The 27,600-nt window shown below is 39.7% G+C and overlaps 1 protein-coding gene and 1 non-coding gene across 9 annotated transcripts in view; both read left to right on the forward strand.

Annotated features, from left to right (window-relative positions):
* chl1b (cell adhesion molecule L1-like b) overlaps positions 1-27,600 on the forward strand; it is a 389,182-nt gene that overhangs the window by 49,160 nt on the left and 312,422 nt on the right. The window lies entirely within an intron of this gene.
* On the forward strand, positions 19,835-19,906 carry trnae-uuc (transfer RNA glutamic acid (anticodon UUC)). Its single transcript has one exon. It is a non-coding gene; the product is annotated as a tRNA-Glu (tRNA).

Genomic DNA, 27,600 nt, shown 5'->3' on the forward strand with positions numbered 1-27,600 from the left:
GACGCGCACAGTGACTGAACGAGAGCCTCAATGTGACGTCCTCCTCCGCGACACAGTCAGTTCTCTGTGTCAGTAGGTTCGCGAGTCCTGATTCTGTCGTTCACTGAGTGATTCATGTCGTTAATCCGCGGTGAACTAATCGTTCGCTCAGTCCCTCCCGCCGCCCCCATGGCTGCGTCGTTCGCCGACGTCGAGGGTTCAGTGAGTCACAGAATGCGCCAGTTCCACTCGTACCGGCATGGTCGCGGCGGTGCTCAACTGAACTGAGAAAGGAACAAATCAGTTCATGAAGTGATTCGGTTCAGTACATTCACTCAAAAGATTTGTTCGTTCGAACGAATCGTTCGCGAACGACACAACATTAGTCAAAACCACCTTTGTTAAAGTCGTTCTTACCCTCAGATGTGCACGAACTAAAGTTATATCTAAATTGAAAAATAATAGAAATAAATAGTATCGGTCCTGAGAAGCAGTAAGTTGTTGCCTTGAAAAAATATACATACATCCTTTAAAGCCCTTCAGAATGTAAGAGAAATGTATGTATCGTATTTTCCGAACCATAGGTCGCAACGGATTATAAGGGGCACTGCCGATGAGCGGGTCTAGTCAGGTCTATTTTCATACAAAAGGCGCATTGGATTATAGGGCGCATTAAAGGGGTCATATATATATTTTTTTTTTCTAAATGTAAAACACTTCCTTGTGGTCTACATAACATGTAATGGTAGTTCTTTGGTCAAAACGTTGCATAGATTATGTTTTACAGATCATCTTCAAACCGCTTTCTGACAGTCGCTTCAGGATGCGCCGCTTTGTGGGCGGTCTTATTTACGTGGCTCACCATGGGCAGCGTCTTCTCCCCGTCATCTTTGTTGTAGCGGTGTAGCGTGCAAGGACGGGAGTGGAAGAAGTGTCAAAAGATGGAGCTAACTGTTTTAATGACATTCAGACTTTACTTCAATCAATAACGGAGCAGCATCTCCTCATCCGTGGCTCACTAGTGCAACAACAACGCCCGAAATGTCCTACCGGAACTCTCTAATAACTAAAGTTCCTTGGGTAAATAATGTAAGCTCACTATACCGGTATGTTTTAGCGCTTTCATGGCGAGTTTACTGACAGATATAAGTAAGAACTTTACACTACTTTATATTAGAAATGGCAACAGTGGAGGATGAATGTCCCATAACAAGAAGACAGGGAAAAAGAAGAAGCTTATCGACTACAAAGGTGGACGCGCGCACATTTTCAGGACTTATGCAGATCCCAAGTACAGATCAGCAGGTACCAGAAGGTAAGAAAAGTTGCTTTTGCATAATATTGCAAAACAAAACGCCAGATAATATGTCTTACCTTATACACACACCATAATAATACTCGTATGTTGAAGCACAGTACAATCCATCAATTGGTGCGGCTTCATAGCTTACGAAAGTTTTACTAAAACAATTTTATAGATTTTTGAGCGCCGTGTGTAATTTTCTATATTTTCAATGGAACATATATACAATTTTGGTGTTGTTTACTTGAGTCATATTGAAGTCTACACAAATCTCTTATGTGTGACTGCCATCTACTGGTCACACATTTCACCATGTACCAAATAAAATAGCTTCGAGGTCGGTAAGCACAACCAAAATGATTCCGTACATTAGGCGCACCGGGTTATAAGGCGCACTGTCGAGTTTTGAAAAAATGAGAGGAATTTAAGTGTGCCTTATAGTCCGAAAAATGCATGTGCATCCTTTCAGAAGTGTTTGTTTTTCATCAATTTGTTAATTTTATATGAAATTGTAGAATGGGAACTAAAACAAAAGAAACGTTCACAAATTGCCAGTTTAGATAGCCGTTCGGCAAATTTGCCGTTTGTCCTCCAAAGACCGTATTAATACTGTACACCAATCCTGGTTATGAGTAATAACAACCACAGGCAGCCGCCAAAAAAATGTAATGGTAAATTTTCGGTGGTAGGTTTTGGCCTGTTCAAAACACCTTTTCATCGTGTAAAGAACGGCAACCTCCGTGTTTGCAACAGAAGATCTGTGATAGTACCAAGTTAACACAGACACAATCCCCCAGTCACGTTTTCCTTAACACCAAGGAGCTACACGGAGGCACAACAGGGTGGAGGACTCTGACGCCTCTAGGGGAGATCCGTGGTACTATCCGTGGAAAAGCTTCCCGCCATCATTGGGATTGATTGAAACTTGTATTAGTAGATTGCACAGTACAGTACATATTCCGTACAATTGACCACTAAATGGTAACACCCGAATAAGTTTTCCAACTTGTTTAAGTCGGAGTCAACGTTAATCAATTCATGGTTCACAACGGTTTGAGCCATGGACCGCCATGTAAACCGTGATGTGTGAATGCCCCCTAACCCTAGTAAACTAAAAGAAGAGGATGGGAATTGGTTTTGTGAAATACGTGGGGAACATTAAATCAAAATCATTCTTTGCCACACTATAATGTGCCAAAGCCATTGAAATGACAGTCTGAAAGCAGGTTCACAACCAGAATCAACTTAAATCTGTCCGTGTAGTCTTTGCTGAATATTGAAAAGGTTGTGTTCTCTCACAACAAAACATGAAATCAACCAAAGTAAATGCACCAAGACAACATCTAAAGAACAACATTGAGGAACACTTTGTTTCACCAGCACCAGAGTCTCTGGTCCCTAGAATGCAGACCACAGCAAGTCCACAGCCATCATCATTACTGTTCTGGACACTAATGGCGGCCCCTGTACTGCTGCCTCAGCACATTCAGAGGGCCATCTGAGACTTCATGGTGTGAACACGTGAAATCATTCAGAAGGAGGGATATTACAGTTCATACATGCTTTAAAGCACAACACTTTGCTCTGTTGTAGACATGAAACTTAACACATTAGTAGCACTAGCCGTTTTAAACCGCTGTTAAATAAACAAAGGAGACTAATTGGTGAATTTGTCCTCGTTCATCTTCATTTAACTGCTGCAAAACATGGCATTCCAATATCGAGTCGAGGGGGTCGAGGGTGGGAGGAGACCCAGAGGAAGCGGTGTTGAACTGGGGGATGGGCTTGGTAAAATTGATGGGCTTTCGGATGTGGAGTCAGTGGACTCTGAATTGTGGTTGAGATTTGTAATAGCCTCATCAGCACATTTGAAATCAAACATTTCAGCAGCAAAAGGTGCAGAGTAAGGCTGAACGTATTTAAAGGGGAACATTATCACCAGACCTATGTAAGCGTCAATATATACCTTGATGTTGCAGAAAAAAGACCATATATTTTTTTAACCGATTTCCGAACTCTAAATGGGTGAATTTTGGCGAATTAAACGCATTTCTAATATTCGCTCTCGGAGCGATGACGTCACAACGTGGCGTCACATCAGGAAGCAATCCGCCGTTTTCTCAAACACCGAGTCAATTCAGCTCTGTTATTTTCCGTTTTTTCGAATGTTTTCCGTACCTTGGAGACATCATGCCTCGTCGGTGTGTTGTCGGAGGGTGTAACAACACGAACAGGGACGGATTCAAGTTGCACCAGTGGCCCAAAGATGCGAAAGTGGCAAGAAATTGGACGTTTGTTCCGCACACTTTACCGACGAAAGCTATGCTACGACAGAGATGGCAAGAATGTGTGGATATCCTGCGACACTCAAAGCAGATGCATTTCCAACGATAAAGTCAAAGAAATCTGCCGCCAGACCCCCATTGAATCTGCCGGAGTGTGTGAGCAATTCAGGGACAAAGGACCTCGGTAGCACGGCAAGCAATGGCGGCAGTTTGTTCCCGCAGACGAGCGAGCTAAACCCCCTATCGACCCTAGCTTCCCTGGCCTGCTGACATCAACTCCAAAACTGGACAGATCAGCTTTCAGGAAAAGAGCGCGTATGAGGGTATGTCTACAGAATATATTAATTGATGAAAATTGGGCTGTCTGCACTCTCAAAGTGCATGTTGTTGCCAAATGTATTTCATATGCTGTAAACCTAGTTCATAGTTGTTAGTTTCCTTTAATGCCAAACAAACACATACCAATCGTTGGTTAGAAGGCGATCGCCGAATTCGTCCTCGCTTTCTCCCGTGTCGCTGGCTGTCGTGTCGTTTTCATCGGTTTCGCTTGCATACGGTTCAAACCGATATGGCTCAATAGCTTCAGTTTCTTCTTCAATTTCGTTTTCGCTACCTGCCTCCACACTACAACCATCCGTTTCAATACATGCGTAATCTGTTGAATCGCTTAAGCCGCTGAAATCCGAGTCTGAATCCGAGCTAATGTCGCTATAGCTTGCTGTTCTTTCCGCCATGTTTGGTTGTGTTGGCTTCACTATGTGACGTCACAGGAAAATGGACGGGTGATTAAAATCAGGCACTTTTTAGGGATATTGCGTGATGGGTAAAATTTTGAAAAAAACTTCGAAAAATATAATAAGCCACTGGGAACTGATTTTTAATGGTTTTAACCATTCTGAAATTGTGATAATGTTCCCCTTTAAGAAAGAGGTATTACCTATTTTCCTTTGCAAGGTGTTGAAATGCAAAATTTAGAAAACCGGTACAGGATCAGCACAGTGCACATTTATCAAATGTTTTGTTATTCAGGCCTTATTTTTTTCAATCACATACAAAGCCCAACATATATCCCAACCCCCTTTTGTTTCAATACGCACCGTATAGATTTTCAGTCATCCAAGTGAACCATTTGTAGAGCCTGGAGTCATTTTGCTGAGCCTTTTTGGGGTATTAGGTTCATTGGTTCCTCCCCTCCTCCAAATGTACACTCTAGGAATCAATATATGTGTTGACTAATTGAATTCACGTGCCCCCGAGACCTTGTAGTATAGTCACCTTTTATCACTGTTGGAATTAATTCAGTGTGCCTCCCTGTTGTCCATCTCCCAGGCTAATTAATTGCCAATGCACACACAAAAATACAGCGAACTCCTTATTTCGTCAAAGTACTTTATTTTCCGGACTATAGAGCGCACCGGTATATAAGCAGCACACCCTAAATTTTAGAAGAAAAATATATGTTTCCATTTATTAGCCGCACTGGAATATAAGCCAAAAATATATATATATATATGTTGTGAAATTAGTTATTTACACAAACTATTCTGTAAATGTTAATTTACATACCTTTTATTGTTTCCAAACAGTGCCTTTAACGCGGCAGAAAAACAGTTGATATTAAAACAAAACAGAAGTAAACGTCATTGACCCACGAGCTGCGGAAGCTAGCTCTCCAATCAGCAAAAAAAGCTTCAATAAGTCCACAGTAACATTTTTTGTGAGTTTACTGAGGAATTTGTGAAATTGAAACAAAACAAAAAGAATGCAATTGTAAGTCGATAATACAAACACAGACTTGTGTAGATGTGTAAGCATATTAACTAACGCTTACAATGCTAGCTTCATTATATTATGATAGCACGTGCAAATATGCGTGAAGACACTACTATCAAACATGTGACGGTTTAGTAAGTGTGGAAGTTGCTTCTTAGCAGTTCCACTGTAAACACGGAACAGGAGCCAAGCGTGCAGTTTTAACAAAGTTTTAATGGACATATATTTTTGTCCAAGTCTTTCTCCAGTAGAACGTGACTTTTCAGTCACGTCCGTATCCTCTCTCCCCTCCTGCTCCCGGACGGTTACTGTTAAAGACAACGGGTGATTAGATTAACACGTACCACCTGTGAAATCTAATCACCTGCCAGCTGTGTCTCGCCGTCACCACTGCCACGCCTCGTCTGATGGTGCTCTTTCCTCAGCACCATGGACAGAGGCGGTGTCCTTTGCTCCTGCAGGCAGCGCTGGCCACACCTTTCTCCACAGTGAGTATTAACTGTTTTAGTTTTAGTTATATTGTAAAACTTACAATTGTTGTTTGGAGTGATGAATAAAGAAAGCGTACAAGTAAATCGTTATAGATGACTAGAAGACAGAACGGCACATGTACTTCCAGGTCCATCCATTTATTTTTCTACTGCTTGTCCAGGGCAAGGCACTAAATAGAAGGACATACTGTAGACTTTTAACTAGAGATGTCCGATTATATCGGACTGCCGATATTATCGGCCGATAAATGCTTTAAAATGTAATATCGGAAATTATCCAGATCGGTTTTTAAAAATTAATATGTATGACTTTTTAAAACGCTGCTGTACGGAGTGGTACACGGATGTAGGGAGAAGTACAGAGCGCCAATAAATCTTAAAGGCACTGCCTTTGCGTGCCGGCCAAATCACATAATATCTATGCCTTTTCACACACACGAGTAAATGCAAGGCATACTTGGTCTACAGCCATACAGGTCACACTGAGGGTGGCCGTATAAACAACTTTAACACCGTTACAAATATGCGCCACACTGTGAACCCACACCAAACAAGAATGACAAACACATTTCGGGAGAACATCCGCACCGTAACACAACATAAACACAACAGAACAAATACCCAGAACCCCTTGCAGCACTAACTCTTCCGGGACGCTACAATATACACCCCCCCGCTACCACCAAACCCCCCACCCCCACCCCCGCCCACCTCAACCTCCTCATGCTCTCTCAGGGAGCGCATGTCCCAAATTCCAAGCTGCTGTTTTGAGGCATGTTAAAAAAAAAGAATGCACTTTGTGACTTCAATAATAAATATGGCAGTGCCATGTTGGCATATTAAATGAGCTCAAATATACCTACAAATGAGGCATAATGATGCAATATGTACAAAGCATGTTAGCATTGATTAGCTTGCAGTCATGCACTGACCAAATATGCCTGATTAGCACTCCAACAAGTCAATAACATCAACAAAATGCACCTTTGTGCATTCACGCACAGCATACAACTTTTGGTGGACAAAATGAGACTAAGAAGGAGTGGAAGATTTTAAATGTAAAACTGTTGCATCACAGTCCACACTTTGGTGAGTTCAAGAACCGCCAAAATTAGTAGGACAAAAACATGTTCATCTAAATAATCTCATCAGTGAGTAAAGTAAACTAAATATACCTACAAATGAGGCATAATGATGCAATTTGTACATACAACTCGCCTAAATAGCCTGATTAGCACTCCAACAAATGAATAACATTAACAAAATGCACCTTTGTGCATTCAAGCACAGTATGAAATGTTTGGTGGACAAAATGGGACAAAGAAGGAGTGGAAGATTTTACATGGAAACAAACAGTTCACACTATAGTTCAAGAACTGCCGAAATGAGTAGGACAAAACAATTTTCACCAAATACTCATATTATACATATTAAACAGTGGGCTTTCTAACAATTGGGAAGATTTGTGTCATGTTCGTCCTCAATCAAAAACCATACTAAAATAAAAAAAATATTTTTTTTTTCCCCCATCTTTTTCCATTTTCAATTATTTTTTAAAAATGCTCCAGGGAGCCACTAGGGCGGCACTAAAGAGCCGCTTGGGGCTCGAGAGCCGCGGATTGCTGACCCCCGGACTAGGGGTACGGGGAAGGGTTTAGAGGGAGCGTTTGGATGCAAGAAAGTAGCCTTAAAGAAAGAGGAATAATATGGATGAACTCTAATATTGTAATAGATGGAAAGCCTTTCTTTTGGAAAAATATGTTTGAAAGAGGAATCATTTTTGTCAATGATATTATAAATGAGAATGGTAAGATTATGAAGTATGAAGAATTTAGAACTATATATGGTGATGCTTGCTCAAGCTTTTCATTTAATCAACTAACTGGAGTCATTGGGAAAAGATGGAAACAAATAATTAATTATGGAACTACTAAATTATTAGTTTGTAAACCTCTAATAAGAAATTCGAGTTGGCAAAAAGGAACTAAAATAAATAGAAAAATAGATAAGTTTTATTTAATAAAGAAATCTTTGAAGGCTGCCCCATGCAACACATTTGGAAAATGGGAGGACTTTTTTGACTGCCCGTTGCCGTGGGATGCCATATTCAAACTAATCTATAAAACTACTATTGATGTGCAAAATCGCTATTTTCAAATTAAAATTATTTATAACTTCTTACCCACGGGGAAAATGTTAAAATTATGGAATATGACAGAGTCAGATGACTGCCGATTTTGTTGTCAGGAGTCTGAATCCACCCTGCATTTGTTTTGGTATTGTCATATTGTGTCTTCCTTTTGGGTGGAAGTTGAAGAAATGTGTTTAAGGATTGGTTTGTTTACAGAGGTGGGTAGAGTAGCCAGAAATTGTACTCAAGTAAGAGTACTGTTACTTTAGAGATTTATTACTCAAGTAAAAGTAAGGAGTAGTCACCCAAATATTTACTTGAGTAAAAGTAAAAAGTATGTTGTGAAAAAACTACTCAAGTACTGAGTAACTGATGAGTAACATACACACTCATATCATATATATATATATATATATATATATATATATATATATATATATATATATATATACATACATACATACATATACATTGATATACACAGTATATAATTTATAAGTATTTATTTTGCTGTTTTTGTTTACATGTTAAAGGTGTTTTAATGAATATACATGCATGTTTAACATATAGATTCCTTTATTTAATGAAGACTAGAATATAAGTTGGTGTATTACCTGATTCTGATGACTTGCATTGATTGTAATCAGACAGTCGTGATGATAACGTCCACGTTTTCAAATGGAGGAGAAGAAAAGTTCCTCCTTTCTGTCTAATACCACATGAAAGTGGTGGGTTTTTGGCATCCTATTTGTCCAGCTTCCATATTCGTTTTTATACACTTTACAAGAAATATATTGGTGTCAAACTCCGTAGCTTGCTAGCTTGTTTACGCTGGCTTTCGGAGACTCTTGTTTTGAAAGCGCAGGCGCGATGGCGCGGCTCTTTTATTGTGAAGACAGGAACGTCCTCATGTGTGGTCAGTCATGAGGCTTTTGACGGTACGGTTGAAATAAAACAAGTATCTTTTTTCCTTCACACTTTTGATTGATTGATTGGAACTTTGATTATTAGATTGCACAGTACAGTACACATTCCGTACAATTGACCACTAAATGGTAACACCCGAATAAGTTTTTCAACTTGTTTAAGTCAGGTCATGTGACCACATGGCTCTGTTTGATTGGTCCAACGTCACCAGTGACTGCATCTGATTGGTGGAACGAAGTGAAACGTCACCAGTAAGGCAGGCACTTTGAAGGTCTGCCTGACAGACCAAAACAAACAAAGCGTGCATTAACAGATCGATAAAAATTAGTAGCGAGCTGAATGTAGATAAAAGTAGCGGAGTAAAAGTAGCGTTCCTTCTCTATAAATATACTTAAGTAAAAGTAAAAGTATGTTGCATTAAAACTACTCTTAGAAGTACAATTTATCCCAAAAGTTACTCAAGTAGATGTAACGGAGTAAATGTAGCGCGTTACTACCCACCTCTGTTTGTTTATGAAGCTTGATGTGGTTTCGGTTATTTTGGGAGAGTTCATTGACAATCATGATTTAATCAATTTAATTATAGTACTCGGTAAAAGGTTTATTTTTAAGGCCAAAAACAGATATTCACTTACCTAGTATTACTTTCTTTAAAACATTTATTCAGTATTTTTTAACTTTAGAAAGTTACATGGTTGAAAACGATAATGATGCCAAAAAACATAAAAAAAAGATGGGAAGTCCTCAAAGGCTTATGTTGAAAGTGTAATTATGTTTATAGATTATATGCTATCTGTTGTTGTATTCCCTAACTTTTAGTGACCTGAACATAAGCTGGACTGTACATACATTTTTTGTTTTTGTTTTTTAAAATGTAATTTTGTTTATAGATTATATGCAATCTGTTGTGTTCCAAAATGTTCTGGTTTTTTTGTTTGTTTTTTGTTTTTTCTCAGTGTACATGAATGAAGGTGTGTGTTGGACATTATCTGGACTGGACCTGGTTTTTAAAAAAAACAAAAACCTTTAAACGAAGCTAATTTCATTTACAACCAGGTCTGGTGAAGATAAGGTCCTTTCTTTCCTTTTTTATTTTTTAATTTTTTATTTTTATAGATAAGATAAATAAATATTTTCTTGGATAAAAAGGAAAGTAAACAATATAAAAATAATTACATAAGGGAGAAAAAAGAAAGAAAAAATAGTAATTAAATGAAAATGTTAGTGGACCAGCAGCACAAACAATCAAGTGTACTTCAGGGACTGTGTCCCTTGCAGAAGTGTTGTCCATGTTGTGGAAACCAGAGTATTGATGGTAGAAAGAAACAACCCCTTTTGTGTGAGTGGGTGTGTGTGAGTGTGAATAGAGGAGGGAGTTTTTTTTTTCTGGGTTGATGCACTAGTTGAAAGTGTATCGTGTGTTTTTTTCTATGTTGATTTAATAAAAAAAAGAAAAGAAAAAAGAAAAAAAGAAAGAGGAATGGAGTAGAGTAGCCCAAGACAGCTTTTTTCTTTTATAGAACACAAAAGGGTGACTCCATTGCAACCTTTCAAACCGAACACATTGACTATCTGCACATGTGGATGTTCAGTCCTTTTTTTTTGTGAGGTCAAACCCAGTTTAACAGGAGTGATGATAACTTAGGTCAAAAGGTGAAACAATTAAATTTCTTTACGACAAGTGGCTCCCCTTTCAGATACAAACTAAGAAAGGCAACATTGTTGGATTTTAAGTGCGCCTTGTAGTCCGAAAAATACGGTACCAAATAGTATATTGCAAGAATCGATTCTGAATCAATATCACCCCAAGAATCGGAATGAAATAGAATCAATACTATGATAGTATATACAAAATAATCAACCATAACATATTGTGTACAAACCCCGTTTCCATATGAGTTGGGAAATTGTGTTAGATGTAAATATAAACGGAATACAATGATTTGCAAATCATTTTCAACCCATATTCAATTGAATGCACTACAAAGACAAGATATTTGATGTTCAAACTCATAAACTTTATTTTTTTTTTGCAAATAATAATTAACTTAGAATTTCATGGCTGCAACACGTGACAAAGTAGTTGGGAAAGGGCATGTTCACCACTGTGTTACATGGCCTTTCCTTTTAACAACACTCAGTAAACATTTGGGAACTGATAAGACACATTTTTTAAGCTTCTCAGGTGGAATTATTTCCCATTCTTGCTTGATGTACAGCTTAAATTGTTCAACAGTCCGGGGGTCTCCGTTGTGCTATTTTAGGCTTCATAATGCGCCACACATTTTCAATGGGAGACAGGTCTGGACTACAGGCAGGCCAGTCTAGTACCCGCACTCTTTTACTATGAAGCCACGTTGATGTAACACGTGGCTTGGCATTGTCTTGCTGAAATAAGCAGGGGCGTACATGGTAACGTTGCTTGGATGGCAACATATGTTGCTCCAAAACCTGTATGTACCTTTCAGCATTAATGGCGCCTTCACAGATATGTAAGTTACCCATGTCTTGGGCACTAATACACCCCCATACCATCACAGATGCTGGCTTTTGAACTTGGCGCCTAAAACAATCCGGATGGTTCTTTTCCTCTTTGGTCCGGAGGACACGACGTCCACAGTTTCCAAAAACAATTTGAAATGTGGACTCGTCAGACCACAGAATACGTTTCAACTTTGTATCAGTCCATCTTAGATGAGCTCAGGCCCAGCGAAGCCGACGGCGTTTCTGGGTGTTGTTGATAAACGGTTTTCGCCTTGCAGAGGAGAGCTTTAACTTGCACTTACAGATGTAGCGACCAACTGTAGTTACTGGCAGTGGGTTTCTGAAGTGTTCCTGAGCCCATGTGGTGATATCCTTTACACACTGATGTCGCTTGTTGATGCAGTACAGCCTGAGGGATCGAAGGTCACGGGCTTAGCTGCTTACGTGCAGTGATTTCTCCAGATTCTCTGAACCCTTTGATGATATTACGGACCGTAGATGGTGAAATCCCTAAATTCCTTGCAATAGCTGGTTGAGAAAGGTTTTTCTTAAACTGTTCAACAATTTGCTCACGCATTTGTTGACAAAGTGGTGACCCTCGCCCCATCCTTGTTTGTGAATGACTGAGCATTTCATGGAATCTACTTTTATACCCAATCATGGCACCCACCTGTTCCCAATTTGCCTGTTCACCTGTGGGATGTTCCAAATAAGTGTTTGATGAGCATTCCTCAACTTTATCAGTATTTATTGCCACCTTTCTAAACTTCTTTGTCACGTGTTGCTGGCATCAAATTCTAAAGTTAATGATTATTTGCAGTTTGAACATCAAATATGTTGTCTTTGTAGCATATTCAACTGAATATGGGTTGAAAATGATTTGCAAATTATTGTATTCCATTTATATTTACATCTAACACAATTTCCCAACTCATATGGAAACGGGGTGTGTATTTATATTTGCCATTTATGAATAAATTTAGAATAGATTAAATATACATTGTGATGTGTCTAAAATAAATAGATAAATTATCCCACCCCTACTCAACTCTAGTTAGGAAGCCGACAACAATGTCTCCAATAGTTGCAGTTTGTGCAACACACAACAAAAAGATATGTGTATTACTGTAAGTAAACGTCAAAATATCTCTGCACATGAATCAAGATTTAGGTTTTACCCTTTGAAGCTAATTGGATTGTTGTAACTAGAGTGTCATTATTGATGATCAGGCCGGTGGCTATGCTCTGTCCTACCTGATGGGGATCAATACCCATCATCCATGCAGTCAGTCACCCATATACTGTAGGCAAGTGGTCGGAGTAGCTAGTGATGACTACGGATGTAGTCTGAACTAAAATCTATTACGATATTTGATAAACATTCTGAAAAAACAAAATTCTGTATAGCTGGTAGAAAGATAGTAACTAAAACTCCAAAATAAGACATTTCACGTGATTACAGTATTTTCCAGACCATAAGGCGCACTGCCGATATTTTCATATATAAATGTGCATTAAATGTAAAACACTTCCTTCTGGTCTACATAACATGTAATGGTGGTTCTTTGGTCAAAATGTTGCATAGATTATGTTTTACAGATCATCGCTTTCTGACAGTCGCTTTAGTATGTGCCGTTTTGTGGGCGGTCTTATTTACGTGGCTCACCTTCGACAGCGTCTTCTCCCCGTCGTCTTTGTTGTAGCGGTGTAGCGTGCAAGGACGGGAGTGGAAGAAGTGTCAAAAGATGGAGCTAACTGTTTTAATGACATTCAGACTTTACTTCAATCAATAACGGAGCAGCATTTCCTCATCCGCCGGAAATGTATCCCTTGAAAAACCGTACGACCGGAACTCTCTAATAAGTTTCTTGGGTGAATAACGTAAACTCACTACACCGGTATGTTTTAACGCTTTCATGGCAGATATAAGTAAGAACTTTACACTACTTTATATTAGAAATGGCAACAGCGGAGGATACATTTCCCATAACAAGAAGATAGAGATTAAGAAGAAGTTTATCGACTACGGTGTGGGCACGGACTACAAAGGCGGATTCGCGCAAATTTTTCAGGACTTACGCAAAACCCAAATACAGATCAGCAGGTACCAGAAGGTAAGAAAAGTTCCTTTTGCATTATATTGCGAAACAAAACGCCAGATAATATGTCTTATCTTATACACACACCATAATAATACTCCTATGTTGAAGCACAGTACAATCCATCAAGCGGTGCGGCTTCATAGCTTACCAAAGTCACTCTAAAACATTTTGAGCGTCGTGTGTAATGTTCTATATTTACAATGGAACATATAAAATGTTTGTGTTGTTTACTTGAGTCATATTGCAGTCTACACGTATCTCTTATGTTTGACTGCCATCTACTGGTCACACTTATCATTACACCATGTACCAAATAAAATAGCTTCGAGGTCAGTAAGAAAAACCAGAATTATTCCTTACTTTAGCCGCACCGGGTTATAAGGCACACTGGAAAAAATGATTTTAAGTGTGCCTTATAGTGAATGAATGAATGAAATAAGTTTATTTCGGTCATATAATCAACCATCAACCATTAACCATTTTGTGTGACCGGTTTAAGAGTACAGACAATACATATACAGTATAACAATCATACACATTTACACACAAAAGGAAAATAAAATAAAATAAAAAGCATGACCGAAAAAGGAATAGGCTGAAGCCAAAGCTTATATTTGCCTATCCTATACCTTCACTGAAAATAAGATTACCTGGAACATCAATGTTAAAAAAAAAAAAAAAAATCAAAATCAATGGGATGAAAGTAAATGTTACTATATTTTATAATTTTCAATTATCTCACCTTTCAATGTTTTCTTAAACCCTAACAAAGAAGTACATGTCTTCAACTCATCACTGAGCTTGTTCCACCATTTAACTCCTAAAACTGAAATACATTTGTATTTAATATTTGTTCTTGCTTTACCTATTTCAAAAATCAATTATGGTTTTCTCCTCTTAATTGAAATAACCTAAGAATACAAGCTGGAAGGCTGGTTGTTCTTTACTCGAAACATAATTTCCACTGTTTTTAAAAACGTAATATCTGAAAATTTTAACACATTAGAACTTATAAATAATGGATTGGTATGTTCATAGTAGCACGCTTTGTGTATTATTCTAATGACCCTTTTTTGAAGTTTAATTATTGGGTCTATGTTTGTTCCATAAACATTTCCCCAAACTTCAACACAATATGTTAAATATGGAAAAATAAAAGAATAATATGACATATGCAGACATTTCTTATTCAGCATGTGTTTTACTTTATAAAGAATGGCATATTTTTCCCTTATATATTCAATATGCGGTTTCCAACATAATTTATGATCAATTATTATTCCCAAGAATTTAGTTTCATACACTCTATCAATTTCCACTTGATTTAATTGTAATTTTACTTCACGATTTGTTCTTGCACCACTAAACACCATAAATTTAGTTTATAGTCCGTAAAACACAGTACAATATTTTTCAACACACTCACTGATTCTTTTTTTCTCCTTGAAATTATATCACCATTTGTGTCATGTTACCTAAAATTACTAACCGATAAATATGATTTTACGTCTATTGTTTGAGATCGTGCGTGTCTAAAACTAAATCTGGTAGAGACAACCAATCTTCGTTCCTTGACTACTCTAATGTAAAGTGAGAGTATTTAAGTAGTTTCTTTGCAGTCGACAAAGATTAACTACTAAATGTTAAATATACAAAGTATACTAAACTCATCTGTTAGGGATAGGATTCTAATCATTTCATTACAGTAACACCTACTTTCTGAATTATCACATTGTTATACAGATGAATCAACAAAGAGAGAGTTATCTTTGGGCATTGGCGTTGTTAGACCTATTTTAGGGGGGCTCAAGCCCCCTAAAATATTCTTAAACCCCCCTAAATAATTTGGTGTTATATTTTTTATTTTTTATTTTTTTTACAAATACATATTCATTATAAAGTGGCCCGAATATGAGTTTAAATAAATAATCATATAACCTGTTATTATTCACTCAGTTTCCCCTCACCGGGCGGTATAGATCAGTTGGTAGAGCGGCCGTGCCAGCAACTTGAGGGTTGCAGGTTCGATCCCCCGCTTCCGCCATCCTAGTCACTGCCGTTGTGTCCTTGGGCAAGACACTTTACCCACCTGCTCCCAGTGCCACCCACACTGGTTTAAATGTAACTTAGATATTGGGTTTCACTATGTAAAGCGCTTTGAGTCACTTGAGAAAAAGCGCTATATAAATATAATTCACTTCACTTCACTTCACTTCGTAGCGTAAGGTAGAGAGCCCCTTTAGTGCGTCGGTATCCAATCCATTCCACTTGTTCATATAGAAAATGTCACTCAAATTCCAGTCCGCATTTTCTCTGCGACCTTGCTTGCGGTCCTGCAGGTGTACAAAGCACATTATCTTCCTTTACAATGAGTGAAGCTGCACAAAACCTTGTGTGTGCAATTGTAAATAATTTAGTTTTTAAGTTTTGTGTTTTCTTGTAGAATCTATGTAAAGTAATATACATTAGCTTATTGTTAAAATAATGAAAAAAACATCATTAAATATATTTGTTTTATTGTATTGTTACATTAATAGCTGTTGTATTATTATAGGATGGCTTGTTAAACATTTCATAGGATTTTCAGAGGGAGGAAAAACCAAGACATTTAATATAAATTGTAAAATGAATAAATACATAAAAAGAAAAAGAAAAAAAAATGGTTAAAAAAAATAATAATAATAACAATGAATAATTTCTACGTCTTTGTTTGCCGTTTGTGAGGTTTTGTGCTTGTGCGTAACGTTTGCTCGCATCCTGTGCATCTCCTAGGGGCTAAGCCCCCCCCTGTCCTTAAAAGCTAGTGACGCCCCTGTCTTTGGGTATAGTTCATGAATACTGATTCAGAAAGTAACATAATAGTTCGACGTGTCTTGATATGAGAACGAGAATCTCAGAAAGTCAAACAGATCTTGCTCTGATAAAAAGACAGATTATTGGAACCATGACCCACAAGATTAACAACAGTAAGAATCTTCACTATCTGTAGCCGTGGTAAATCTTTTGCATGTTATATCAATCTATGTGGATTCCTTCCACAACCCAAAAACATCTATGTGTTCTGGGTCTCACTCTTCGTCTTCAGTCAGTAACGCTTATTTTGCTCATTTTCAAATAAAGACCCCATACAGAGAAGAGGAAATAGATGTACGACATGTAAAGAATTCATAAAAAAATCTAATTAAATTTGATATTAATGATTTGTATAGGGTTTTATCAGCACAAATGCACTTAAAGTAACTAAACTAAATCTTAAATGTGGAAAACTGTGAACCAATAACAGCACAAAAACAATTTCTTGGAACATTCTGTTGTCAATTGAACCCACTGTGGTCCCCAAACTCCACTAAGTTCAAAACAGAGCAATCCTAAACCTCCTTTAATAGAGCCTTTGAGGGAGGCACAGGAAGAGGAACAAACGCCTCTATTCAAATGTATCCAAAATGGTAATGCTGCCAGTTCTTAATGCATTTTTAAGGGTGACCGTGTCACGACATGGAATAGTACACACTGATGGTGGCTGTGGTTTGGGACTGCATTAAAATACAGTCATAGTACAAAACATAAGAAATCCGAAAACAAAGTTGAGGGTTTGCAGACCTCTGATCCCTGGTTCTGTTCCACGGACACACTGGGTTTCTGCATTGAACCGTATGATTTGGCTGTGCCCAATGAAACCTCTGTTTTTAATCGAGCCTGGGTTCTGAAATTGAAAACAAAGGGTTTTCCCTAAGCGCTTTTGCAACCCCTTTATGTGGTGTAGTCATGAACAAGGTGAACATGTTAATAAAATGGCTGATAGCTTAAGTATTGTCAGTACTGATTGATTCCACCTGGAACAGCATACATTGTAACCGCAATTAGAAAGTACTGTACTGCCCTATTTGGTTTATAGAAATAGCCAATGTACAAACCTCAAAACCAGTGAAGTTGGCACATTGTGTAAATGGTAAATAAAAACAATACAATGATTTGGAAATCCTTTTCAACTTATATTCAGTTGAATGGACTGCAAAGACAAGATACTTAACGTTCGAACTGGAATACTTTGTTATTTTTTGCAAATATTAGCTCATTTGGAATTTGATGCCTGCAACGTGTTTCAAAAAAGCTGGCACAAATGGCAAAAAAAGACTGATAAATTTGAGGAATGCTCATCAAACACTTATTTGGAACATCCCGCAGGTGAACAGGCTAATTGGGTACAGGTGGGTGCCATGATTGGGTATAAAAGCAGCTTATTCACTGAAATGTGCAGTCATTCACAAACAAGGATGGGGCGAGGGTCACCACTTTGTGAACAAAAGCGTGAGCAGATTGTCGAACAGTTTAAGAACAACATTTCTCAACCAGCTATTGCAAGGAATTTAGGGATTTCACCATCTACGGTCGGGAATACCATCAAAAGGTTCAGAGAATCTGGAGACATCAGCACACGTAAGCGATTATATTACAGACCTTCGATCCCTCAGGCGGTACAGCATCAAAAAGCGACATCAGTGTGTAAAGGATATCACCACATTGGCTCAGTAACACTTCAGGAAAACCACTGTCAGTAACTATAGTTGGTCGCTACATCTGTAAGCGCAAGTTAAAACTCTACTATGCAAAGTGAAAGCCATTTATCAACAACATCCAGAAATGCCGCCAACTTCACTGGGCCCGAGCTCATCAAAGATGGACTGATGCAAAGTGTAAAAGTTGTCTGCGGTCTGACGAGTCCACATTTCAAATTGTTTTTGGAAACTTTGGACGTCGTGTCCTCCGAACCAAAGAGGAGAAGAACCATTCGGATTGTTATAGGCGCAAAGTTTAAAATCCAGCATCTGAGATGGTATGGGGTTGTATTAATACTGAATGGTACATACAGGTTTTGTAGCAACATATGTTGCCATCCAAGCAACGTTATCTGGGACGCCCCTGCTTATTTCAGCAAGACAATGCCAAGCCACTTGTTTTAACAGCTTGGCTTCATAGTGAAAAAGTGCGGGTACTACTGTGGACGTCATGTCCTCCGGACCAAAGAGGAAAAGAACCATCCAGATTGTTATAGGCGCAAAGTTGAAAAGCCGGTGTCTGTGATGGTATGGGGGTGTATTAGTGCCCAAGACATGGGTAACTTACACATCTGTGAAGGCGCCATTAATGCTGAAAGGTACATACAGGTTTTGGAGCAACATATGTTGCCATCCAAGCAACGTTACCATGGACGCCCCTGCTTATTTCAGCAAGACAATGCCAAGCCACGTGTTACATCAACGTGGCTTCATAGTAAAAGAGTGTGGGTACTAGACTGGCCTGCCTGTAGTCCAGACCTGTCTCCCGTTGAAAATGGGTGGTGCAATATGAAGCCTAAAATACCACAACAGAGACTGTTGAACAACTTAAGCTGTACATCAAGCCAGAATGGGAAATAATTCCAACTGAAAAGCTTCAAAAATGGGTCTCCTCAGTGTTGTTAAAAGGAAAGGCCATGTAACACAGTGGAAAAAAGCCCCTGTGCCAGGTTTTTTGCAATGTGTTGCTGCCATTAAATTCTAAGTTCATGATTATTTGCCAAAAAAAAAAACAAGTTTCTCAGTTTGAACATTAAATAGCTTGTCTTTGCAGTCTATTCAATTGAATATAAGTTGCAAAATTCAGTTTTTATTTACGAATTACACAACATGCCAACTTCACTGGTTTTGGGTTTTGTACTTATTTTAGCCTTTTTTTTTAGTACTCCCTGTGTGAATTTAGCACCATCTTTTAACTTTCCTGTGCTCTTGTCGTAGGTTAGGAGTAATGATCCACTGCAGACATTGTGTTAAATTACCCCAGCTCAAGTTTATGTTACTTGGTTTACAGTCTGCATACCGGACTAAAACGCAATCTAAACAAGTTTTGTTGTGATGCAATGTTTGAGCTGAGGAGGCCAAAAACCTCAAAACTTCGCCAAATTAAGCCATCGCAACCTCTACGGTTCTCGGACTGTGTACTGGTAAATGTCAGCAATGGAAGAAATATTAAATGAAGTGTCTGCAAGCAAAAGGGCAGGCGGCTTTCAGTGATGGCGAGGCAAGGTAATTACTTCTTATCTGTATGTGTACTGTTAGCAATTAGGCACCGAGCTCACTTGTATTGATGTTGTGTCGAGCACTGAAAAGGTAATCCCCCCGTGACATTCTGGCTAACCTACGGAACATGATGTAATGCGATGGTATGACTTAAACCATCAATACGACAAATGTGGGCTTATTGAATTAAGATAAGAGGGCAATTTTGAATTTATTTCCCACTGTTATTTACTGGTGAGAGAGAGGGCTTGAAACATTTTAATTACCTTTGATTGGGTAACAGAATGACTCATACTCCTTAGCTCCCTGGTGGTCTAGTGGATAGTATTCGGCGCTTTCACCGCCGTGGCCCGGGTTCGATTCCCGGTCAGGGAAAGCTTTCCAACCCTTTTTACCATGAATTGATTAACGTTGAAAAACGTATTCGGGTGTTGCCATTTAGTGGTCAATTGTACGGAATATGTACTGTACTGTGCAATCTACTAATAAAAGCTTCAATCAAACCAATCAATCAATCAATACTCGTTTGTATATCCTTGTAACTGTGTTTGGACTTATGTTTTCTTTTTCTCTGTGTATTGTATTTTAGATCTGTACCCTTATTCGGTAAGGTTAACTTCCTCGTGCCGTTCACAGGCACCGGCAACCGGGACACAGCTGCACCCGGTTGCCAATCAGTCTCTTATTTCTGTCCGACCCTGTTTTGCGGACAGTGTCAGATCACTACTTCATGCTTTGTTGCCAACTGTTTCGCATTGTTTCACATTCCCGTGTTGTTTCCAAAACAAGAAGTTTGGTGTTTTGTGTATTTAGTCGCGCACTCGCCTTCTTTTGTTTTTCCTCAACTGATTTTTATGATTGACTTTTCTGTTCTTTTCTCCTCTCCGTGTGAGCGCGACTTTTGTTCATATTTGATAATATTATTTTACTTACTATCTGCCACAACTGCTGCCTGATATGCAACCCGGGATAGATCTGCACCCGGTTGCCAATCAGTCTCCTATTTCTGTCCTACCCTGTTTTGCGGACAGGGTCTGATCACTTTCTCGTGCTTTGTTGCCTACTGCTTTGCATTGTTTCACGTACACGTGTTGTTTCCGATACAGTAAGTTTGGTGTCTTGTGCATTTAGTCGCGCACTCGCCTTCTTTTGTTTTTCCTCTACTGATTTTTATGATTGAGTTTTCTGTTCTGTTCTTTTCTCCTCTCCGTGTGAGCGCAACTTTTTTTCGTATTAAATAATTGTATTTTACTTACTATCTGCCTCTTGTCTTTGCATCGTTGGGGTCACCTTGCTAAGCTGCGTTCCAGCTCCTAACACCAGTGACAATATTTCATTCAGATCTGCACCCGGTTGCCAATCAGTCTCCTATTTCTGTCCGACCCTGTTTTGCGGACAGCGTCGAATCACTACCTCATGCTTTGTTGCCAACTGCTTCGCATTGTTTCACATTCCCGTGTTGTTTCCGAAACAAGAAGTTTGGTGTCTTGTGCATTTAGCTGCACACTCGCCTTCTTTTGTTTTTCCTCTACTCATTTTTGTGATTGACTTTTCTGTTCTTTTCTCCTCTCCGTGTCAGCGCAACTTTTGTTCAAATTTGATAATGTTATTTTACTTACTATCTGCCACACCTGCTGCCTGATATGCAACCGGGATAGATCTGCACCCGGTTGCCAATCAGTCTCCTATTTCTGTCCGACCCTGTTTTGCGGACAGCGTCGGATCACTACCTCATGCTTTGTTGCCAACTGCTTCGCATTGTTTCACATTCCCGTGTTGTTTCCGAAACAAGAAGTTTAGTGTCTTGTGCATTTACTCGTGCGCTCGCCTTCTTTTGTTTTCCTCTACTAACTTTTGTGATTGAGTTTTCTGTTCTTTTCTCCTCTCCGTGTGAGCGCAACTTATTTTCATATTAAATAATTGTATTTTACTTACTATCTGCCTCTCGTCTTTGCATCGTTGGGGTCACCTTGCTAAGCTGCGTTCCAGCTCCTAACACCAGTGACAATATTTCATTCAGATCTGCACCCGGTTGCCAATCAGTCTCCTATTTCTGTCCGGCCCTGTTTTGCGGACAGCGTCGAATCACTACCTCATGCTTTGTTGCCAACTGCTTCGCATTGTTTCACATTCCCGTGTTGTTTCCGAAACAAGAAGTTTGGTGTCTTGTGCATTTAGCTGCGCACTCGCCTTCTTTTGTTTTTCCTCTACTCATTTTTGTGATGGAATTTTCTGTTCTTTTCTCCTCTCCGTGTGAGTGCGACTTTTGTTCATATTTGATAATATTATTTTACTTACTATCTGCCGCACCTGCTGCCTGATATGCAACCGGGATAGATCTGCACCCGGTTGCCAATCAGCTTCCTATTTCTGTCCGACCCTGTTTTGCGGACAGCGTCAGATCACTACCTCATGCTTTGTTGCCAACTGCTTCGCATTGTTTCACATTCCCGTGTTGTTTCCAAAACAAGAAGTTTGGTGTTTTGTGTATTTAGTCGCGCACTCGCCTTCTTTTGTTTTTCCTCTACTCATTTTTGTGATGGAGTTTTCTGTTCTTTTCTCCTCTCGGTGTGAACGCGACTTTTCTTCATATTTGATAATATTATTTTACTTACTATCTGCCACATCTGCTGCCTGATATGCAACCCGGGATAGATCTGCACCCGGTTGCCAATCAGCCTCCTATTTCTGTCCGACCCTGTTTTGCGGACAGCGTCAGATCACTACTTCATGCTTTGTTGCCAACTGTTTCGCATCGTTTCACATTCCCGTGTTGTTTCCAAAACAAGAAGTTTGGTGTTTTGTGTATTTAGTCGCGCACTCGCCTTCTTTTGTTTTTCCTCTACTGATTTTTATGATTTACTTTTCTGTTCTTTTCTCCTCTCCGTGTGAGCGCGACTTTTGTTCATATTTGATAATATTATTTTACTTACTATCTGCCACAACTGCTGCCTGATATGCAACCCGGGATAGATCTGCACCCGGTTGCCAATCAGTCTCCTATTTCTGTCCGACCCTGTTTTGCGGACAGGGTCGGATCACTTTCTCGTGCTTTGTTGCCTACTGCTTTGCATTGTTTCACGTACACGTGTTGTTTCCGATACAATAAGTTTGGTGTCTTGTGCATTTAGTCGTGCACTCGCCTTCTTTTGTTTTTCCTTTACTCATTTTTGTGATTGACTTTTCTGTTCTTTTCTCCTCTCTGTGTGAACGTGACTTTTGTTCATATTTGATAATATTATTGTACTTACTATCTGCCACATCTGCTGCCTGATATGCAACCAGGATAGAGCTGCACCCGGTTGCCAATCAGTCTCCTATTTATGTCCTGCCCTGTTTTGCGGACAGCGTCAGATCACTACTTCATGCTTTGTTGCCTACTGCTTTGCATTGTTTCATGTACACGTGTTGTTTCCGATACAATAAGTTCTGTGTCTTGTGCATTTAGTCGTGCACTCGCCTTCTTTTGTTTTTCCTCTACTGATTTTTGTGATGGAGTTTTCTGTTCTTTTCTCCTCTCCGTGTGAGCGCGACTTTTTTTCATACTAAATAATTGTATTTTACTTACTATCTGCCTCTCGTCTTTGCATCGTTGGGGTCACCTTGCTAAGCTGCGTTCCAGCTCCTAACACCAGTGACAATATTTCATCCTGGGTGCAAACAGAAGTACTAATCAAAATAACAGAGGAAATAACCAATGCAATAGATGGCAAACAGTGTGTATTTAAGGATCTAACAAAAGCATCTGACACACTTAATCATAATATCTTATTTAATAAATTAGAACGATATGGAATCAGATGGCTAGTCTTCAACTGGATAAGAAGTTACTCAACCAACAGGAAGCAATTTATGAAAATAGGTGAAAGTATGTCGACAGTGATGGAGATATCTTGCAACGTATCCCAGTGATCAATTCTGGGACCAAAATTGGTCAATGTCTATATAAACAACATTTGTAAAGTTACAAAGGACTTAAAGTTAGTATTATTTGCCGACAACACGACTGATTTTTGTTCAGGAAAAAAACACACAGAAGCTAATAATAACAGAATAAATGGACAAATTATAAAGGTGGTTTGACAAAAACGGACTATCTTTGAATCTCAGTAATACAAAAATAATGCTATTCGGTAACAGTAGAAGAGAAAGTCAGACACAAATACAAAAGACGGAGTAGACATTGAAAGAGTAACATAAATCATATATATTTGGGTGTAATAATAGATGATCAAATAAACTGGAAATCTCATGTAAAAATATACAACATAAGGTGGCTATAAATATTTCTATAATGAATAAAGCAAAACATGTTCTAGACCAAATAATTACTTCATATTCTTTACTGCTCGCCAGTGTTACCATATCTGAGTTATTGTGCAGAAATATGGGAAAATAATTACAAATGTACAATTAATTGACTAACTGTGTTACAAAAAAGGTCAATTAGAATAACACATTATGTTGGATTTTGAGAACATACAAACACTTTATTTATTGAATCAAAAATACTGAAATTCAATGCATTTCAAAACAGCTAAAAATATGTATAAAGCAAACTATAACCTGCTACCCAAGAAAGTACAACAATTATTCTCAACAAAGGAGGGAAAATATAAATTCGGAGAAAAATGTAATTTAAAACATTTGTATGCATGAACTGCACTTTAATCAATCAATCAATCAAACTTTATTTATAAAGCGCTTTTCATACATAAAAGAAATGCAGCTATACAAAGTTAAAAACAATACCCCGGTGACCCATATCCCCCATTATCTCATACGTAGGCTGGGACACAGATACCAAACACAAAAAAACAAAAATACAACATACACACATGTGCAACTATATGGACAAATGATTGCATGGCTGAGTACAGAGGAGACATGTGAGTAAACACTATCACATGAGCCATCTGCACCAGGAGGTCATAAGACCATGGCCACCAGGACGCTGACACAAAGGCGCCCCTACAAGCACGGCCGATAACCCCTGAGGCAGATGGCTTATCTGAGGAACGTTGGAAAATAAAAATAATAAAACGTGTGAAATAGTAAGAACCATGAGTAGAGATAAAGAATAAAATACAAGTATATGAAGATAAATAGAAATATATATATATATATATATATATACAGTAAATAAATATAAAATAAATAGAACTAAATAAATTCTTGCATAACTAATAAGATAAAAAGTAACATACAAATGACTTCAATAAAATTAATAAATATTAAGTAAAAGCCAAATCAAAAAAGTGGGTCTTAAGCCTGCTCTTAAAAACATGAATATTCTCAGCAGCCCTGAGGTCCTCCGGCAAGGTGTTCCATGGACGGGAGGTTGTAATGGTGGAAAGATACCATCCCGTGACTTTGTGTCCTGACTTTTGGAATAATTAGGAGATGAGTGCCGGAGAATCTCAGAGCAGGTTCGTAGGGTAAAAGCAAATCTGAAAGATAAGAAGGCCCGATACCATAAAAACATTCATAAACCATAAGAATAACCTTAAAATTGATCCTGAAACACACAGGGAGCCAATGTAGAGATTTTAAAACTGGTGTAATGTGAGCCCGCTTACTGGTCTTTGTCAGGACACGTGCCGTTGAATTTTGGAGTAATTGCAAAGGTGCAATAACCTTTATAGGAAGACCAGAAACATTAATCTATACGACTTGCAATAAAAACATGCATTAGTGTCTCTGTGTTGATCTTCAGTATATCAGTATGTGGAATTGAATTATGGAATGTGTGATAAGCATCCATCCATCCATCCATTTTCTACCGCTCGTCCCTTTCGGGGTCACGCAAAGAAGTCAAAATATGTACTAACTTGATGCAGTTTAATAGGCTGTTGAAACACAAAGTGTTTACCATGTACAAGGAAGAAGAACAATGATATTTATTGAAAATGTGAATCGTAACGGACTAAACTATTTATGAGGAGAAATGTTGTATTATATTGGAAGAGTTCGGGGAGCCATGGAAAACGACTTTCGGACGGCTTCGAAGCAATTCCGTACCACCATCCGCCGCCTCAGGAAGGGGAAGCAGTGCACTATCAACACCGTGTATGGCGAGGATGGTGTTCTGCTGACCTCGAGTGCGGATGTTGTGGATCGGTGGAGTGAATACTTCGAAGACCTCCTCAATCCCACCAACATGTCTTCCTATGAGGAAGCAGTGCCTGGGGAGTCTGTGGTGGGCTCTCCTATTTCTGGGGCTGAGGTTGCTGAGGTAGTTAAAAAGCTCCTCGGTGGCAAGGCCCCGGGGGTAGATGAGATCCGCCCGGAGTTCCTTAAGGCTCTGGATGCTGTGGGGCTGTCTTGGTTGACAAGACTCTGCAGCATCGCGTGGACATCGGGGGCGGTGCCTCTGGACTGGCAGAACGGGGTGGTCGTTCCTCTCTTTAAGAAGGGGAACCGGAGGGTGTGTTCTAACTATCGTGGGATCACACTCCTCAGCCTTCCTGGTAAGGTCTATTCGGGTGTACTGGAGAGGAGGCTACGCCGGATAGTCGAACCTCGGATTCAGGAGGAACAGTGTGGTTTTCGTCCTGGTCGTGGAACTGTGGACCAGCTCTATACTCTCGGCAGGGTCCTTGAGGGTGCATGGGAGTTTGCCCAACCAGTCTACATGTGTTTTGTGGACTTGGAGAAGGCATTCGACCGTGTCCCTCGGGAAGTCCTATGGGGAGTGCTCAGAGAGTATGGGGTATCGGACTGTCTAATTGTGGCAGTCCGCTCCCTGTATGCTCAGTGCCAGAGCTTCCAGTGAGGGTTGGACTCCGCCAAGGCTGCCCTTCGTCACCGATTCTGTTCATAACTTTTATGGACAGAATTTCTAGGCGCAGTCAAGGCGTTGAGGGGATCTGGTTTGGTGGCTGCAGGATTAGGTCTCTGCTTTTTGCAGATGATGTGGTCCTGATGGCTTCATCTGGCCAGGATCTTCAGCTCTCACTGGATCGGTTCGTAGCCGAGTGTGAAGCGACTGGGATGAGAATCAGCACCTCCAAGTCCGAGTCCATGGTTCTCGCCCGGAAAAGGGTGGAGTTCCATCTCCGGGTTGGGGAGGAGATCTTGCCCCAAGTGGAGGAGTTCAAGTACCTCGGAGTCTTGTTCACGAGTGAGGGAAGAGTGGATCGTGAGATCGACAGGCGGATCGGTGCGGCGTCTTCAGTAATGCAGACGCTGTATCGATCCGTTGTGGTGAAGAAGGAGCTGAGCCGGAAGGCAAAGCTCTCACTTTACCGGTCGATTTACGTTACCATCCTCACCTATGGTCATGAGCTTTGGGTTATGACCGAAAGGACAAGATCACGGGTACAAGCGGCCGAAATTAGTTTCCTCCGCCGGGTGGCGGGGCTCTCCCTTAGAGATACGGTGAGAAGCTCTGCCATCCGGGGGGAGCTCAAAGTAAAGCCGCTGCTCCTCCACATCGAGAGGAGCCAGATGAGGTGGTTCGGGCATCTGGTCAGGATGCCACCCGAACGCCTCCCTAGGGAGGTGTTTAGGGCACGTCCGACTGGTAGGAGGCCGCGGGGAAGACCCAGGACACGTTGGGAAGACTATGTCTCCCGTCTGGCCTGAGAATGCCTCGGGGTCCCACAGGAAGAGCTGGACGAAGTGGCTGGGGAGAGGGAAGTCTGGGCTTCCCTGCTTAGGCTGTTGCCCCCGCGACCCGACCTCGGATAAGCGGAAGAAGATGGATGGATGGATGGATGGATGTTGTATTAAGAAAACATCCATATGAACATCGTGAGAAACTGCTATGAAGTGGAAAAGGGGTAGGATTGAATAAGCTCTGCTTCTTCCTACTCCTTTTCGAGCATGATGCATTATGTTGAAACTGCATTAATGTCCGAAATAAACTTCAACCAACCAACTCTCTATTGCTGTTTTGATGCAAAGTAACTGTTGAATATCAAAACAATTTAACATTAGAACAGCTTAGTTTGTGAATGAAGTGATTCTTGTTGTTTGTTTTCAAAACAGATATATCACCGCTTGGACACCAATGGTGCACCTTTGATTAGCCAGCTTTGTTGTCTTTGTCATGTAAGTCTTTTATT

The sequence above is a fragment of the Nerophis lumbriciformis genome, linkage group LG28, assembly GCF_033978685.3.
Source record: "Nerophis lumbriciformis linkage group LG28, RoL_Nlum_v2.1, whole genome shotgun sequence".
NCBI lineage: Eukaryota > Metazoa > Chordata > Actinopteri > Syngnathiformes > Syngnathidae > Nerophis > Nerophis lumbriciformis.